This window comes from Pinus tabuliformis, chromosome 4_2, assembly GCF_031772625.1.
Source record: "Pinus tabuliformis cultivar Carrire ecotype Pingquan chromosome 4_2, CPIR1, whole genome shotgun sequence".
NCBI classification, from domain to species: domain Eukaryota; kingdom Viridiplantae; phylum Streptophyta; class Pinopsida; order Pinales; family Pinaceae; genus Pinus; species Pinus tabuliformis.
The window spans coordinates 1,185,152,773-1,185,172,298 of NC_142304.1; the positions used below are offsets into that span (position 1 = coordinate 1,185,152,773).

The 19,526-nt window shown below is 39.5% G+C and overlaps 1 pseudogene across 1 annotated transcript in view; it reads left to right on the forward strand.

The window, feature by feature from the left end:
- The first annotated feature begins 661 nt into the window (after positions 1–661).
- The window catches only part of LOC149173914 (putative U3 small nucleolar RNA-associated protein 7), a 63,873-nt pseudogene continuing 45,008 nt past the window's right edge, over positions 662–19,526 (forward strand). Inside the window, exons 1-4 of the transcript XR_016259159.1 lie at positions 662–788; positions 6,893–6,997; positions 7,271–7,351; positions 7,810–7,899. The product of XR_016259159.1 is annotated as a putative U3 small nucleolar RNA-associated protein 7 (transcript). The remainder of the gene's footprint in view (positions 789–6,892; positions 6,998–7,270; positions 7,352–7,809; positions 7,900–19,526) is intronic.

Below are 19,526 nucleotides of genomic sequence, written 5' to 3' on the forward strand. Positions count from 1 at the left end.
TATATAAATATTATATTGGATTATATTAAAAATATTATTTATATATATTCGAATTTAATGGCGAACCCCATTCGAACTTTATTAGAAAATTTGAATTCGAATCGAACTTAATCATGGTCGAACTCGAATTCGAACCGAACCATGTGACATTGCCTGACACTACTGCAGTTTAACTCTAATTGCTATAATTTAACCTGAAATTGTGCGATTTATACTGAAGTTTCCCAATTTAAACTGAATTTGTCCAATTTAAACTGAAAGCGTTACAGTTTGATCTTTAATTCCGCTATTTAACAACTTATCTATACAGATGAGCTTGAAATCTCTCACTAATAGTTGCAGAAACTATCCTGCAGTGCTTTGGATTTCCTCTCTCTCCTTCCAAGATCTTATCCACCATAAATGCAGATATATCTACAAAATCTGACTACAATATTTAGTGTCTCAGTCTTTAAATATTTACTTCTTGGAGCCAAGGATTTCGTGAAGAACACTGCAATTTTATAGTGCTGGTCTTCACATTTTTTTCTTCTTCTAGCCTAAGGTTTTCAATTCACAGGAAATAAAGAACATTGAAATATTTTCCAGACGAGAACTCAAATATCTGGCTCATTCTGCTTAATATTTCATCCAATCACTCGCAGAAAATTAAAATAAAAGGCAGCAGAAAAGATATTTACCGTGTATTGAACTGTTTTCTTGAAGCTCCGAAGAGAACTTCTTAGCAATGAAGAGAAATAGCCGATCAATGCAGATGATTTATGGGAATTGAGCATATTTATGTCAGTGTAAGTAACCTCTTCTCCACCATAATAAGTCATCTAGTGTTTGATTCCCTTATGCCTTTCAAGTTTACCAGAAAATTCTCTCTGGATTTGGTAACTCTTTTTCATTCATGCGTTTTGTGAAATACTTTGCTGGCCTCCATCAGTTCTCAAGTTTAATTTCAAGTAGCTGGGGCCTCTTGTAGCTTATGTCTCCAGGTTCCAGAGTTGACTGGAGCTTCCAGCATCCTTCCTGTCCATGTCTTCCCGTGGTGTACGTGCTGACTAGCAGGTTCCATCTCTCTGGAGAGTTTCAAGCTATGTTGCACTGAAACGGATACGGAAACGGGGTTTGAAATGGATACGGTGAATTTTCGAAAAGTCTGGATACAATACGATAAGGAAACGATATATATATATATATATAACAAAATAAAACTTTCATATTACCATTCATCTTTTAGAATCTAGATTCTATATTTAAAAATACATAAATTATAATCATCATCATGAATTCCACTTAAACAAATCATCATCACCAATTCAGCTTAAACATTGTCATCATCATTAGAGATTATTTCCAATTTCAATCATCAACATCATCACCAAAATTAATAATGCTAAGTGCACACTAGATAGTACAAATTACAAAATTGAACTATGACTGACAATCAATCATATGACATATTATGGTACTCAATGTCTATTGTTCAAAAGTTTAGAACATCATCATAAATTACATTTACATATCATCAAATATGTTTTCATCCATGTAATTAAGATTCACATCATCATTTGGATCCTCTTCATGAGTGGGAGCATTGTTGCCATGTCCACTTGAAGATGCAATTATTGGTGCTCCCTCATCAAACAAAATCTTGAGACATGGCATTCAATGTCATATCCAAGTCAGGAAACTCTAGAAACGGATCCAAAACCTTTAAAAATGCCCGAAATGTTTCAAAAATAGGATCATCTGTTTCCAAAAAAACGGAAACGCTTTAGAATTAGGATCATGCATTTCCAAAAAACTAAAACGTTTCCGTGCCGTATCGTATCCGTTTCCGTTTCCGAAACGCCGAACAACGTTTTTGGGGTTTGGGGGTGATGTTTCCTGTAACTTAGGTTTCGAGTCCCTGCTTTGTTTGTATCAAAGACATGACATATGGAGATTAGTTTTGATCATGGTGGATACGTGTCTAAGGATGACATTTGTTTATGTTATGAGTCATTGATAGTTGAAATTTGAAATAGGCACTAGCATCCCTTTAAGCTTTATGCAAGGTCTAGAGCTTTGTAAAAACTTATAATTTTGCCACAATTGAGCTTTTGCATTTTCTGAAGCTCAATGTTTGGCATGTGAGGTATATGGTGTAAGATTGCTATGGTTACATTATAGTTGAGTGCATGTTTTTTGTTTTATCTGGAGTGTTTACTGAGCCACGAATTTCAAACTTTCAAAATCCCAAAGTCCAGGGAAGCGATTGAAATTGACTAATCAGTATAAACCATTTGGAAGACAATGTTATCGGAGCAGGACTAGAACTGGTGGAACTGGCCGGTCTGAGTGTTTTGATGCTTAAACCAGCCTGATCGTTGGCACATAACTGGAAAAGGCTGGTTTTTTCCACTGTACCAGCTATTTCTGTTACCTGTACAATGCAACCAAGGACCTTAACATCGCAAATAAATTTTAAAAAAATAAAATAAAAATAAAAATAAAAATAAAGAAATGTTCTGAGTGGGGCAGCATAATATTCAACTCTAGGGCCCTACTAATGCTTTGTAATTAATGGTAATGTTAAATTCTTGAAATAAAAGGATATTATATGTAGAAAGTAGAATTTCAGATTCCACTCAATCCAAAGGACTTAACAGTTTTTAGGATTTCAAGATTGGGGGGCTTGCAATGTTTCCATTGGATTTTGTCGTGTACGAGGTTATGGAACCGGTATTTAATCAAGAGCACCAAGCCCTCTATGTACCTTGATGTTAGTGGCGTTGATTGTGGACCTCCTCTATCATGACCTTTGTAAAAATGTAGACATCACTCAAATAAAATCTCGATTTGACATGTTAAGCTTTTTCTATCTTATTTTAAGGCTTAGATTCTAGAGGGTGATATTGATGATGAAGATCCCAATATATACAATGATATTGATGATATGTATGTATCTGTTGTAGCATGATATTTTTTTGCATTAAAGACCATCTAGAGCCTCTTTGTTGATGTATTTGTGTTACAAAGATGTATTGCACCAAATATTATTTTGGTTATATGCACTCTTACTTGCTATATAAATGAAAACGTTTGCATATTTGTGTATATATGGTTTGGATGCACATAAATGTGTATGTTTTTCTTTAAAGTTTTAAGTTTGAATATTTTATGTATTTTTTGGTCAGCTGGCTTTTTGGTCCCTTTTTTTCCAGTTCTGGTCTGGTTCCGTTTTGGTTTGGGAGTTGACCAGTTTGATGAACAGTTTGGTTCTGATAACATTGGTGGACGATCGGCATTTGTCATGTTTCTAGGTTTATAATATAATAAATACACATGGGTTCTCTCATCCAGAAACTGAACCAGTTGAGGTATTGACATTTAAAGGAAGCTTGGAAATCAGAGTTCAAATGCATCTGGCTGAACAAGTTACCATGCCCAATGCATTTCTCGCAATCTACTGACAGACCGTAACATTTTAATTATTACTTATAAAAAAGTTATGTTTTCTAAAGTCTAAAGGCCCGGAGGCTCAGTCTGAAAGTAGGTTCCACTCCATAACTAGAGGGGCCTTACTGAAATAGTCTTAAACATAAAACATAATACAGCTCACTATTGCCAAAGCATAAGGCACTACAACAAGAAAAGGGGACAGGCCTTCAAGCATTCCACACTCCCAAAAAGATCCTATTACAGATCTATAAACCTGTGGGTGGTGTGTCCTCTACCCTCTCCCTGCATTCCATAATTAGTAAAGAGTTAGTAAATCTGTCAACATTTTCCTTAGATAACCGGTCTGATTCGTGTTTATATTTATTAATTTCAATAAATGGTGCTTGGAGGAAATAGATGTGAATGATGTTTAACTCCTCTGCGAGCTGGATATTGCCATAGAGATTGATACTTCTCTTAAGACTAGAACCGATTAAGAGAACTGATCATCCAATCTGTGACCAGCTTTGAATCTTCAAACATGTTGAGGTCATTTAATCTATGCTCCTGTGCAGTATTCATTAAAATAGTTGTTTCTTACACTTCTGCATTGTTATTTTCCTGCTCTGAGGCCACCACTGAAAAGATATTTTGGAAGGAGGAGAGATGTGTAAAATACCCCAAACCCACAGCCATTGGGATATCTATTTGCTGGATGATCAAAGTAACAAAAAGGGACGGAAGAATGTATATCCTGCGGCTCAGTCCTTTTCTGTTTTTTCTTCTTCTTTGATTCCTCAAAAGTTATGTATGCTCCTTTGAGATTGTAAAAAGATCCTTGGTGGGAGATGCGAGTATCTTGAGGGATATTGATTTCTTATTAGCCAAACTACCCATAAAACAAAAACAAGGTGAGACTGCTGGGTTTTATTTAGGTCCTTTAGCGAATCCTCTAGGGCCTCTTCGACTGCTGCACCTTCCCAAATCCCCTTCCCACCAGTGACTGATTTGGTTGCAGCCTAGATTTCCTTGGTTAAATGGCAGAGTGAATGATTTGGTTTTAGCTCAGATTTCTTTGGTAAAATGACATAGAGTGAAGAGGTGTTTTACACTTCCAGAATTTTCTTTGCAAGGTGGACAAAGGCCTGGACCATGACAGGAATTTTTCTATAAATTGTGCTAAGTAATAATTTTATTTTATTTAATGTTAACTTAAAAATCAATTTGAGTAATGCTTTGAACTTCCAAATGAAGAACCATTTCCAATGTGCTTCTCCTCTGGAGGTCATAACCTAAGTCCTTAGAGCTTGAATTCGAAGACGTTGAAGTTGTAGAAAATTTTGATAATGAAATGTCTGAGAATAATCTTTGACATTAAATTCGACATAATACTATATATATATAATCTAATTAAAAAAATACATATTATGATATATAAAATTACTTATAACAATTACTAAATGCACCGTAATTAATGAAGATAAGTTTGTGTAACCATGATCATAAAATGGGATATAGAGATTCCCTTTTATAATTCAAATTATGTATAATGGCTTCATCATACATGTTGATTGAGATACAGTCTAGTTATTCCATAAAAATATAGTCTGTTATAAATTAGGTTTATATATATCTGTGTGGAGATATTATTTAATTAAAAAGATTGAGATACAGTCTAGTTATTCCATAAAAATATAGTCTGTTATAAATTAGGTTTATATATATCTGTGTGTGGAGATATTATTTAATTAAAAAGAAGTGCATGTTATGATATTATAAAAGTACTTATAACAATTACTACACTAAACTAAAGATGAAATAGTTTGACAATTACTACAAGTAATATATGAAATAGAAATAGTTTGAGGGAATTTTTTCTGGTTAATTTTAACCAAAAATTGGTAAAGATTTTTAAACACTTGAGTTGTTGCTTAATCTGTAGAATTTGAGTACCCCTTTTCAGGGTGCTGTAGAATTTGAGTACTCCAGGAGTGTTTCAGGGTGCTGACTCTATTTATGTATTCAATAATAAAAAATCACAATGTTGCTTGAAATTGTATCTTCCAACTGCAATGAAAAGGCCCATTTAGTCTGTAAGTTAGACTAGGCCATTACTAAATGCACCATAATTAGTGAAGATAAGTGTGTGTAACCATGTAGAGATTCCCTTTTATAATTTAAATTATGCATAATAATACCATTAAGCCTAATAATCATACATGGTGATTGAGATACAGTCCAGTGACTGAAAAAAAAATAGGTTAAGCCCAATAATCATACATGGTGATTGGTGATTGAGATACAGTCTAGTGACTGAATACAAATTAGGTTTGTCACTATTGTAGGGGTACATGTCAGTGAAATATTTTTGAAACCAAAGAACCGACTGGAGGCTGGTGCGAATCACAAATGAACCTTCGATTCTTGCAATGTAACCCTCGACGCGTGCCTCAAGACAAGTCTAGAGTGAGCAGGGACGAAGGCCAGGGTGTCAGTGTCGGGCAGAAAAAAAACCAGTGTCGAGCTTTGAAGTGTACGTGTGCTGCGGAGTAAATTCGAATGAAATCTAATCTAGCGTCAGGTGAATCCAATGGAAACGAAAACCATGCGGGGTGGGTGATATGAGTTTAATATTTTTTTTCACTTTGCCGAATTCCTGGTTGGATTTCAACAAATCCTCCTAGTTACAGGTTAATTTATTCACCTCGGAGTTAGGGTTCGAGATAAAAGTTTAGGATCGATTTGAGATTCGCCAAACAAAGGTTGAATTTTTTCGGAGATCATTCAGATTCGATGATTTTCGAATTTCAAAAAAAGAATGCGTCGAATGCGGTGACACAGGTCATAACTTTGCCCTACACCTGTTTTTCCTTCAGTCGTGATTGTCAGCTTGCTCTGTGGAATATCTCATGGGAGAACTCATAAAGCCCTTTATTTTAATAGAACAGCTTTCCAGCAACATATTCCTCACTTTTTGACTGGCTATTGATCAAAATTTTCTCCCTTTTGGCTAGTTTAATTCCCCTTCAATTTTTGTATCACATTGTTGTATAATTATGAGATGGTAGATTGCTCTTAGATTAGTAGAGGGAAATCTTTTTTTTTTTTATCATTATTGTTTGGGCTTAGATTAATATGGTCAAGTTTCATTATATACACATACTCTTCCCCCAACCCCACAAACACAAAACGATGTTTTTGGTATATTATAAAAACATATATAAAATAAAATAAAATAAAAGAAACCTTCATGTTAGCCCCCCAAAACAGGAGTTTTAGAGTATATATAAGTCTTCAAGAATTACAATTTAAAAATATTTAAAGTGATGGAAGTCATTCAATCTTGATTTGCATTTCTGAGACATGTACCTTTCTTCCAGACCATAGTTGAAGGCTTGCAATGAGGAATAGTTTTAACTTTTATCATGATCGAATTTGTCTTTGATGATTTATCTAAATGATTTCTAAATTGTGACAGGTGGCTTTTGGCCTTGGTTCTGCTGCTGCACAAACTAGCATGCCTGCAATGTCAAATCTCACTGGAAAATATTCAGACAAAAATCACAGCAACACATCCCAAGAGGTGTGTTTTAAGGGCCATATTTAATATGCTCCAAATTACAATTAACTCCAAATGGTAAATGCATTTTAATATAAAGAATTTTTGCTTTTTAATGTGGTCTAAGCTGTGTTTGGCTCAGAGTAATTTTGTGGTTGTTTGATGGTGTAATTTTCTGCCAAACCCAAAACTTGAATTTATTTCCAGGACCAAAATAACTCTCATTCTTTAATTAACATTATGTTGAAAATGCACATTTTTCATATTTATTAATCAAACAATGTAATGTATGGGCAGGAAAACGATAATACCAAAGCTTCTGACAAGATGGATCCAGAAATCAAAAAATACTTGAGAGGAAAGGGTGTGTCTTTAAAGGTACAAAAGTTTGTCTCTATTTCTTTTTTAAAATTCTCTCTTTTTGTAGAAGAATATATCTTTTTCCTTGGAATAAAGATCCCTGGGAAACTCCTGGTCACTTCCTTCATTTTGAGGATGGGGCACCCCTAGTGTAAAGTGGGTGGAGTATACTTCCTGCATCTTTGCCAGTGGGGACATCAAGTGAGGTCCACAAAATTCAAGTACATCACTGAGGCAGGTAGCCTGGGTACTTGACCCAGAGACCTCTCACGACATCAACCACTTGAGCTAGCCCACTGGGTTCGTAGAAGAAGATATCAATATGGAGAAAATTCCATTTTAAAAGATTTATGAGATTTGATTTGCCCTGATTTTCAAATTGACAAATTATGATTTTTTATATAAAGAAAGACCATTTCTTAGGATGTTTTAGATTTTTTTCTCAATTGGTTGAATGTTGAAATCCATTCTTCCAGAATTTAAAAGATAAAAAACTCAAAGGCAAGTTGGCGACCAAGGAAGCATTGTATAAACGGTCTGCCAGAAATGCGGCTAAAGTTGAACAGGTTCGTCCTTTGTGCATTTGTTCATTAGAATCAGAGTAATAGATCATTATAGTCAGATTAATTATGCTTTATTTTTCTCCTGGGATGATTTGCGAGATATTTTCTGCATTCTGTTAATGTCTTTATTTGCTTTTAAATGATCTGGAAAAAAGACTATAATTGCCGATGTGTTTCAAGGCACTTTCATCAATTTCATTATGCATAGCAATTTATGCTACTGAGCCTGTTGATGCCCAAAGGAAAGGACACATGTACGGCCAGGCATTCTTCTTTTTTGGGTAAGGGTAAACAACTTTTTCCTTGATCCATGCATTGGGAGCTGTCAAGTTTCAACCCCTACTCTGCTTTATTGCCGTGAAGCCTAGTTAACATGGCAGCCATCAAACTTGACCAACTTTTAACATCAATTGGGCCTGTAAGCCCACCAGATTTTGAACTTGGGTCTTTATTGTGGCAAGACCCAGTCCCAACCACTTGACAACAGCCCGATGGACATGTACAGCCTGGCATTCATTAACTTTTAATAGAAAATGCTTTCCTTTAACTATAAATAAAACAATATATGTACATGAGCATTGTTTAAAAAACAATTGGGTTGCAAGGGCAACAACCACAAGCACTAGCTACAAGGCCTTTAAATTCCCCAAAATAAATACCAAAATTATAGATATTGAATGTTTTTGGTACTATATAGTATAGAGATTGTTTGTTTTACATGCTTGCCTCATTATGTTATTGTTTACATGCCACTTCAAGTTATTAATGGTCAGTCTCGAAGATGTGTTTACTAATATAATTTTATCACAGCAATCCATCATTTGACAAACTGGCTGATGTTCCTAATTTTCCTAATTATTATTGATGATTGTCTATCACTGGCAGAAGATTTTTCCTCTTTCATATAGATTCTGTCAAAACTTGTAACTCTTGCCCAACAATAATTAATGAATCCAATAAGTTTGTTATCTGGAATTCTATTTGGAGAAATCCTCAGGTTGTTAGGATGAAGATGATGGATCACAGACATCAAGGAGTGTGCATAGGAACTAGGGTGATACTGATTTTCTAGCTGATTGGAGTGTGAAGACCATATAAATATGTTGTATAATAGAGGAAGTACATTCTAGACTTTAGAGACACATATAGGATGAGGAAAAGACATCAAGTGAAATTTATTCCTTGGAAAAGCCCTGGGCACTTCCTCTCATTCTGAGGTTGGTACCTAGACTAAAGTGAGCTGTGTAGACTATTGTATGCTGACCCAACAGTGACATTGAGTGAAGACCACATAGGCAGAGGCAGCCAGCTTGGCCACTTGACCTCGAGACTTCTTGCTTCCTATTCACAGCTTTCAACCACTCATGTATTGGAATGTTTTGCATGCCCAAGTCAAGTTCCACGCTGCATACTTAATTTGATAAATTGATTCATTGTAATAAATGAATTTATGTATTATGTTGTGCTTTAAATTATAAATATGTTTTGAATTGGCAATTTGACTGATTTTTGTTTCTTTTCCGCAGAAAAATCATAACTTTTTATTGAAGTATAAAAAGTTACATTGTACATGCCCATTGCATTCACTATCTGTCCAGCATGATTAAAAACAAAAATCTAGATAAAAAAAACATGTCCTTCAGGCTTTTTTATCCAGCCCATGAGTCCCCTTTTTGAGTTCCATCATAACCAAAAAGACCATAAACAACTGTCCCTATCAGCTATCTGGTCGGTACAAACCTCGGCCATTATAATTACATCATATAAAACTGGCCACTGATTTTAAAAACAGTTTGTTCGGTAAATCAGCAAACTATAATACTGTGTAAAAAACTAGATAAAAACCATGTGCCTGTAATTATAGATAAAAAAACGGCTGGTGCTGGTATCTGTGGACTGTCCCATCTAGACATTTGCTGACCTGCCAAGAGCCTGGATCCTGCCTAGCACCGTCCTTAGAGAGCTGATCTGCCACTGCATTCCGCTCCCTGAGTAATAGAGCCAGTTCCAGTGCCCTTATCGGTATCGACTGCTGGCTCTTCTCTGGACTGCTGAGCCTGCTGTCCATCCTCCACGATTTCCTTATGATCCTCTGAATCTTTCCGAATTGTTCTACTGTCCACTTGAAAAGCTGGAGGAGGATCACTGTTTTCTGGTGCCCTTGGCCTGAAGTCATTACCTGTACCCCATACTCCACCAGCCTCCAGCCCTGCCTGATTATGCCTCTGAAACTCAACAGGCAGTCCTTTGCCATGTGCCCTAGTTTATGACAATGCCAGCATCGAAACGGCAGCTCTTCATAGTCCAAATTTTGCAGATGGGACTGCCCCTGGAAGGAAATTTTGAAATTTTCGAAGAGGCCCTCCCTCGGATCTAGTCTCACCAAAATTCTAGCTACCCTTCTAGCTCTGGTGGACAAGAAAGACATATCCGCCTCCAAGAATTCCCCAATTTTCCCCCTATCGCCTTAAAAACGTCCTCGGTCCACAATAAAGGTGGGAGTGCAGGTAATCTTACCCAGGTTGGTACTTCCTCCAACTTTTCTTTATTAGCATCGAATAACAGAGTCCATATTTCAAGTAGCAATGGTGAAGATGCTATGCTCCAATTTCTTGCTAATACCCAGGTTGCATCTTCAACATTCTCGAATCAAAGAGTGAAACATCCTCGAGCAAGAACTGTCACCTTTGCTTCACCAACCAAGGAGTTGCCCCAATTGTGCTTCACCTAGTCACTAATTTTCATAGCTGTAAAGAGCTTCCCTTTCGCACGTCCCACCAGATTAATTTGATAAGTTGCCATTACTGTGTCAAATCTTATTTCTGCTCCTAGAACCAAATTGTTATCCTCTGACTTGCGCCTGATTCCTTTTTCCTTCTTTCTCTTAGAGCCCGTTTGTCGTGGAGCTTCCCCATCTTGTTCTGAAGGCTGTTCCTCTAGTTCTTGTCTCTGACCATCAGAAATTTGTGTACTGTCTCCCAGGTTTTCCCCATCTCGCAAAGAGCCGCCTCCCAAAACCCCCAACTCCACAGATACAATGTTCCCTCTTGCTCCTAGCTCCGAATGGCCCTGGATTTGTCATTGAGTCCTAGTTGTACTCTTGGGCAGTTCTCCCGATTCGAGATTGCAGATTCCTGCTCTCGCCACCTGACTTCCCTTTATCTGAGGTAGGGGTTCCTTCGTGTGTTCATGTTAAAATTGGCAACTAGGGCCAAACTCTGTGTGGGTCTACTTATTTATGGCAGCTGATATTTTTCTTGAATTCCTCTCATCGAGAGGTGTAGGATTGATCTAAAGATCATCCGATTCCGATATGTATTCACGGAGATATGAATTTATTTGTGTTATGTGACAATTCGTCAAGGTCGACCAGAAACCAAATTACCCCCACTTGTCCTCCACGTTCTATTATAAATAGAGGTGGCCTTCAAGTCATTTTGACACACACTCACATTCTTGTGATCTCTCTCTTCATTCTGTTTTGCGTTTTGATGAAGGAGAGATCTAGAGGGAGTGCCCTAGGCTCTACGCTGTCCGAATGATGTAGAAATTTCTGTTTTCCCACCCCGGTTTTCAGTTTCTCCTTATTTCTCCCATGTAGTTAAATGCCCATTCCCATAACCATACATTTAACAAACTGAAAAAAATAAATATTGCTGAAAACACAAATTCTGGAAATTTTTCAGAATGCTGGAAATTGCAGAATTAAAAATCAGCAATAAAAAAACAGCCATTAAAACACATTAAAACACTGATATTTTTGGTCAACTCGACCCTGGAAAAACTCCCTACAACTCTTTGGGAAAACCAGTTTGAGAGCTCTTCTTTATTTCTGAAAATTGCCTTTTTACAATGAGAATTATTCAGCAAAAAATCAGCAAGCAAATTTACAACTTATCTCCTTTCCCGTGCCTCACAGCAATCTGGAAATTACAGCAAATAGGACAGCAATAAATGCTGTACGGCCTCCGTTTTGTGTGCAGAAAAATCAGCACACTGCTCCTCGATTTTTGTGCAAAAATCTGCCTTTCACTATGTGCTGAATCAGCTGTACAAATCTGCTCAACTGCTGCCTTGGAATGTGTGCCAAGCTGCTGTCTCCTTCTCCTCCCTGCTCAGAAATCTCTCTTGCTCTCTTGCTCTCCTTCTCCCAATCTGCTCATGAAAGAATGAATGACCTTTTCCTCCTTTAATATAACTCCAAGTGACTTTTGGGTGATCCAAGTGACTTTTGGGTGATCTCTAAATCCAATGGCTGAAATAGATTTAGATCAATGGCTGAGATTAAATGCTCATTTAAATCTCACTTTATATTTTTTAATTCACCCCACTTTAATAAAGACCCACTTAGTCATTTATTTCCAAAGTCACTTTTCCTTTCTAATTTTTCATTGACTTTATAAAAGTCACTTTAAAATTAGACTTAATAACTTTATCACTTAAAGTCACTTTTAAATTAGATTTAACTTTATAAAATTATAAAGTCACTTTAGGAGAAAAATTAAATTCTTTTGGACACTTTTCCCTAGGCCAAAGATCAAAGCCTAAGGGAACCACCTGTCCTCCGGTACCAAATTTCAACACTCCCTCTTACCGAGGAAGGTGTTCCTCACCACACCCATCATGTCTCTGAAGTAGACATGCTTGCCCCGTGGTAAGGCTTTGGTAAGGATATCTGCAACCTGCTCATCAGTGGAAATATACTCAAGCTTCACAGCTCCCTTCTGAACATAGTCTCTGATGAAATGATATCTGATCCCGATATGTTTTGACCTGTCATGAAATACTGGATTCTCCGTGAGTTTAATGCAACTCTGATTATCACAGTAAATCACTGAAGGTCTCAACGGCTGACCAAATAAGCCAAACAACATCTTGCGAAGCCAGATAGCCTCACAACTAGCTAGACTGACTGCCATATACTCTGCTTCTGCTAAACTCAGTGCTACTGACTGCTGCTTCCGGCTGAACCATGACACTACTGCTGAACCCAACCCAAAACAGCACCCTGAAGTGCTCTTCCTATCAGAAGCACAACCTGCCCAATCAGAATCAGTGTATCCTGCCAATCTCACTCCATCTCCCTGCCTGTAGTCCAGAGCATAATCCACTGTCCCCTGCAAGTACCGCAAAATGTGTTTTGCAGCCACCGAGTGAACCTTCCTAGGCTCACACATAAACTGACTCATCGCGTTGACTGCAAAACAGATATCTGGTCTAGTGTTGACCAAATACATCAAGGAACCAATCAGCTGCCTGTACAATTTGGGATCCACCAACTCGGAATCCGAAGCATGAAGCTTCTTCCAGTTGGTGATCATCGGTGTCGACATGGGTCTACAATCCTCCATGTGGAATCTGCTAAGGATGTCCACAATATACTTCCCTTGCCCCAGGAAGAAATGCCCCTCCTCCTCATCATCATCAGTAGCCTGAACTCCTGACTGTCTGTCTGCTGTCCTCCTGCCTGCACCTGAACCTGTAGAAGCTGAGATACCGTGTGAACTGTCCATCAGTGGACTCCCTAGTGAACTGCTCTGTGAACTGCTCTGCATGCTGCCCGGAGCACCACCCCTCTGGCTCGATGAGCCACTGCTCACTGACGGACCTGACACCTTCATAGATGTACCTCCTGATCCTTCTGATCCCTGCCCACTGGATCCCTGCGACTGACTCAACTGCTGCTGAGGGTCTGGCTGATCCAGATACTCTAACTCCCATGACCTCCTAAAGGCCCTGTCCTCCTCGAACTTCACATCCCGTCTGACAACAACTCTCCTCTGTGCAGGAATGTAAATCCGAAAGGCCTTTGAGGTCTCACTGTAGCCCACAAAGATACTCTTCTCTGCGGTAGGCTCTAGTTTGGTCCTCTTCTCCTTGGGTATATAGGAGTATGTAATGCATCCAAAGATATGAAGATGACCAATATCAGGCTTCTTCCCGGAGAAAGCCTCCTCCGGAGTCATGTGCCCCAAGGCACGATGCGGACTCGTGTTCTGCAAGTAAACAGCTGTGTTGCAGGCTTCTGCCCACAAGAACAATGGCAACCCCTGATCATGTAACATGGCTTTGGCAGCCCCTATGATGGATCTGTTCTTCCTCTCCGCAACCCCGTTCTGCTGGGGGTTGTAAGGAACAGTGAACTCCCTCCTAATGCCTGCCTCCGCACAATAGTTAACAAACTCTCCAAGGGTGTACTCTCCTCCATTGTCCGACCTCAGGGACTTGATCTTTCGACCTGTTTGAGTCTCCACAAGAGCTCTGAACTCCTAAAACCGCTTGAAGACCTCACTCTTGGTCTTCAAGAAATAAATCCAGGTCCTCCTGGAGTGATCATCAATGAATAAGACATAGTACTCATATCCACTCAAGGAAACATGAGACATCCGACCGCTCACATCGGAATGAATCAAATCAAGTATCCCAGTCGCTCTGCTGTCACTGCTGGGAAAAAGGGATTTGGCAAATTTGCCCATCGCACAACCTCTGCAAGTATCAAAGTGATCAGTACTGAAATCTGGCACACCTGTAGTGATCTCCCGCAATGTCCTCAAGGCTCCATGATACATATGTCCCATCCTGCGGTGCCAAATCTCACACAGCTCAGAACTGCTAGCTCTGCTGTCGGTACTACTGCTCAATGCCAAAAGGGGCTGAAATGCAAACTTGTACACCTTTGCATGGCGTACACCTATCACTCTAGCTGAATCAGCTGGAGTGCCCCTGGGATACATCAACACCTGCCCTCCCCTGAACAGTACCTCATATCCTCTGTCCTCCAAAGCTGAGACGGATATGAGGTTCTTCCTCATCCCTGGCACATAAAGAACCTCTGACACCTTCAAGGGAGGTTTGGACTCCCTCTGAAATGTCACTGTCCCCACCCCGACTGCTCTAACAACTCTGTCATCACCGAGTACTACCTCGATATCAGTGCCACTCTCTGAAAGCTCTGAGAAGTACTCACGGACTCCTGTCATATGACGTGAAGCCCCACTGTCCACATACCAGATACCTGAAGATGCTCCGCTAATCGAGGGAAAAGCATGCTCCCTCTGAACCTGTGTGGCAGGTGATCCTGCACTAGAGGACTCACACGTAGTGAACGCAAACTCTCGGTCAAAACGACCAGCAAAGTCCTCAATCTCTGCTGAAGCTGCCACGTCCTGGTTCTTCCCCTTCTTCTTCTTCTTCTCCGGACACACAACTGCATAGTGTCCCATCTTTTGACAATTCCAACACTTCACCTTGGAATAGTCCTTCTGTGTGTTCCCCTGTGTACCTTTACCTTTGCCTTTGCCCCCACCACTGCTTGTGGAAGCCTGCTTCTTCCCTTTGCCTTTCTTGCCTCCTGCCACCAGTGCTACATCCTCATCCTGCTCAACTGGATTGGCTGCCCCAAGCTGACCTTTCCTGATCTCTGTCTGAATGCAATCATCCTAAAACCTCTCCCATGTGAGAAGGGTCTCACGTGCACAAACCCCATCAGCAAAGTTCAACCATGAACGGGGAGGCCATTCACTGCAATCCGCACCAACTCAGTGGGTGGAATGGCCTTTCCAATCGCTGCCAACTCATCTCTCACATTGGTAATCTTTGTGAGATATCCAGCTGCACTATCATTCCCCATCTTAATGTTCTTCAGCTTCTCTTTCAGGACCATCTTCCGGTTCTCATTGGTACTCTGGTAGAGATTGGACAATGCTGTCCACATCTCATGGGCATTGCTCTTTCCTCTCACATGAGGAATGCAATGGTCTTTGATTCCGTCTAGAATCAACCTCTTACCCTTGTTGTTCTTCCTATTATAAGCTGTCAACTGAGTAGCATCAGTAGGCACAACAACAGGGTGCTGTGCTGTATGCACCATGATATCCCAGACTTCTGCCTCCTCAAAGATACTCTGCATTCTCTCCTTCCAAACGCTGTAATTTGTATGCCCATCCAACCTATCCTCCACCCTCAATCCCAATGACATCTTGCTGTCCTAAAACTGAAAAATAGCACTGCTGTGGTAAAGATAAAACTGCTGTTTATGAAAAATCAGCTTGCTGAAATTTTCTGAGTGAAAAAATCAGCAGCTGTATTTTTTTTTGCTGTCCCAAACTGCCCTTCAGCACTCAAGCTCTGATACCATGTAGAAATTTCTGTTTTCCCACCCCGGCTTTCAGTTTCTCCTTATTTCTCCCATGTAGTTAAATGCCCATTCCCATAACCATACATTTAACAGACTGAAAAAAATAAATATTGCTGAAAACACAAATTCTGGAAATTTTTCAGAATGCTGGAAATTGCAGAATTAAAAATCAGCAATCAAAAACAGCCATTAAAACACATTAAAACACTGATATTTTTGATCAACTTGACCCTGGAAAAACCCCCTACAACTCTTGGGGAAAACCAGTTTGAGAGCTCTTCTTTATTTCTGAAAATTGCCTTTTTACAGTGAGAATTATTCAACAAAAAATCAGCAAGCAAATTTACAACTTATCTCCTTTCCCGTGCCTCACAGCAATCTGGAAATTACAGCAAACAGGACAGCAATAAATGCTGTACGGCCTCCGTTTTGTGTGCAGAAAAATCAGCAAACTGTTCCTCGATTTTTGTGCAAAAATCTGCCTTTCACTATGTGCTGAATCCGCTGTACAAATCTGCTCAACTGCTGCCTTAGAATGTGTGCCAAGCTGCTGTCTCCTTCTCCTCCCTGCTCAGAAATCTCTCTTGCTCTCTTGCTCTCCTTCTCCCAATCTGCTCATGAAAGAATGAATGACCTTTTCCTCCTTTAATATAACTCCAAGTGACTTTTGGGTGATCCAAGTGACTTTTGGGTGATCTCTAAATCCAATGGCTGAAATAGATTTAGATCAATGGCTGAGATTAAATGCTCATTTAAATCTCACTTTATATTTTTTAATTCACCCCACTTTAATAAAGACCCACTTAGTTATTTATTTCCAAAGTCACTTTTCATTTCTAATTTTTCATTGACTCTATAAAAGTCACTTTAAAATTAGACTTAATAACTTTATCACTTAAAGTCACTTTTAAATTAGATTTAACTTTATAAAATTATAAAGTCACTTTAGGAGAAAAATTAAATTCTTTTGGACACTTTTCCCTAGGCCAAAGATCAAAACCTAAGGGAACCACCTGTCCTCCGGTACCAAATTTCAACAAATGAAGAAGCCCTAATGCAGTCAATAAAGAAGCCTTAACGCAGTCTTGGAGGAGCCTTACAAGTAGCCATGAAAGAGTCTAATACGCTGGCCTAATGATGCCCTAAGTCTAATACGCAGAGGTTAGATCCTAATGCTTCCATGGAGAGCGCTAAATTACAGTTAGGGATGGTACCCTAAGACGCAGTGAAGGAGGCTTCCATATTGTGGCAAGGAAAGGCCTAAACGCTGGTCTAATCTATACGCTGTTCTAAAGGAGACTCCTATGTAAAAGGGAGCTTTTATATGCAGCAAAAGGAGACCTGTCTACGCAATAAAGAGATGTCATAATCTGTAGTCAAATGAGGGTTCTATGCAGCAAGAAGAGGATCCTTATACGCTGGGAAGAGGAGGCCTTAACCAACCCTAGACACAGTCAAAGAGGAGTCTATATAAGCTGCCCTAGCTGTAGTCCTCAAGGGTGATCTAATCTGCAATTAAGGGTGACACTTACACGCTATCAAAGGGGCCCTAACGCAACCTACTAATCCACTGTTTGATCATGCCCTAATCCACAGTTATGATGAAGCCCTATTCGCAACAAAGGAGAGTTGATCAACAGTGAACCTATTCACTGTAATAAGGACCCTAAATACGCAGTTTAGAAGGGATTCTATTTGCTGTCACCTAGCCACAACAAAGTAGCCATCATACAGCATAAAACTGGAATAAGTTAAGGGACTGTTTGAGCCTCCCTCTTGCAACTGTGTGAGGATGGTTCCTTCTTGTAAGGAGGCCGAGTTAAAAGAAGCAGTGGATCAAACCTGTTGAGATATCATTGGAAGATCAAGAATAATGTTTATGCTGCTACATGAAAACTGTGTGTTAGGCCGCAGGCCATAACACCACAGTCAAGTATTTCTTATGGATATTTGAGGGCTCAGAGCATTAGCTTAATCTAAGGAGTTGTCGTGTATAATGCTGCTGAGATCTAAGGCTAATTTTGATGACTATATGATGCTGCCGTAATATGAGATGGACAAAGCTATTGTCATGAGTTAAGGATTAGTCAGCTAGCAAAGATGCAGCATGATGATGGATGGAGCATGATGGATGCAGCATGGTTGATGCAACATGGTGTTGGGTGCAGCATGGTGATGGAATCACCTTGGAGAATCAGTTGAAGTAGTATGCCTTCACCTGAGTTCAGATCTGCAGTCCTTGTCATCAGATCTGCAACCTCATTATGTCATCTTCATGGTGAAGATCTCTGCTCTTATCTTGTCAAGTCAAAGTGTTGACTTCTGATGTATATGTACTATCTCTCTCTCTGCTGAACTATTGAAGAATATAAGAAGAATTGATCAAGGGTTTCCCCACATTGGGGTTTGTCCCTGGCTGGCGCCACATCTTGTGTCCTCTTGTCTTGGCTTGTTTTCTGCGATTTATGTTTATGTTCTATCTGCACTTTACTATCATGCTGATGTGATTGCTAATCTGAATATTGTCATTGGGCTAATATGGAAAAATTGAAGTAAATTGCACTAAGCATAGAACATACCTAAAATTAACAGTTCATGTTCCTCCCTTCCCCATCCTTGATAGGGTTTGCATGCACCCTGCCACCCTTCTCCTTCTGTTAACCCTCTCCAAAGTCCAGGGCCTACTTCTGTAGGGTTTGAGATTTCCCCTTTTTCATTACAATCTCCAGCTCTGAGGGTTCTAGGTAGTACCTGAGAGACTCCCTCCTTCCTTTGCAGGACCCCTACGTCTCCAGTGTCCTGTAAGCAAGATCTTCACAAGGGATGGCCTCTGCTGTTCACCCTAAGCCTACAACTCTTCACTATGTCCTCTAAACCACCAGTAAAGACTATTTCTTCAAGATCTGCTACATCGACAGGAGAGCAGTACAAGACACTTACCAGTTCATTCACCGGAACTTGACTCCTTTCTGTAAAAGATTGCGAGTAAGGCGTTGCTTTTGCATAGGGGTTTCCACTTCGAATCAATGCCGGTTTCACATCGCCTCCTGCTCCATTGATGTGCATAACTGTCAGCGCTCCCGTCGTCAGAAAAGTAAGTGCTCCTTGCATGCTAGCAGGTGAAGAAACTGTCGGTGGTTTCAATCTTTCCAGGTTCTGCTTACCGAGCTCTAGCCTCTAGACTGCAAGAATATTCAAGGTGTGAGACTCTAGCTCAACCCTTTTCGTCGTAAACTCCATTTTATTGATGGTTAAAACTTGAAAATAAAAACTGTTTACCCTTTGAATCAATCCTATTCCTGTTGATTGGATCCGGCCTTGCTGCCATGAGGAAACAATCCTCTCATACTGGTGCTGTACATTGACGACCTCTTTCTAACAGGTGCAGACCCTCTCATTCACAAATGTAAGAGGGAGTTGGCTTCCGAATTTGAGATGAAGGATCTAGGACTGATGCACTATTTCCTAGGACTAGAAGTTTGGCAGAAGCCAG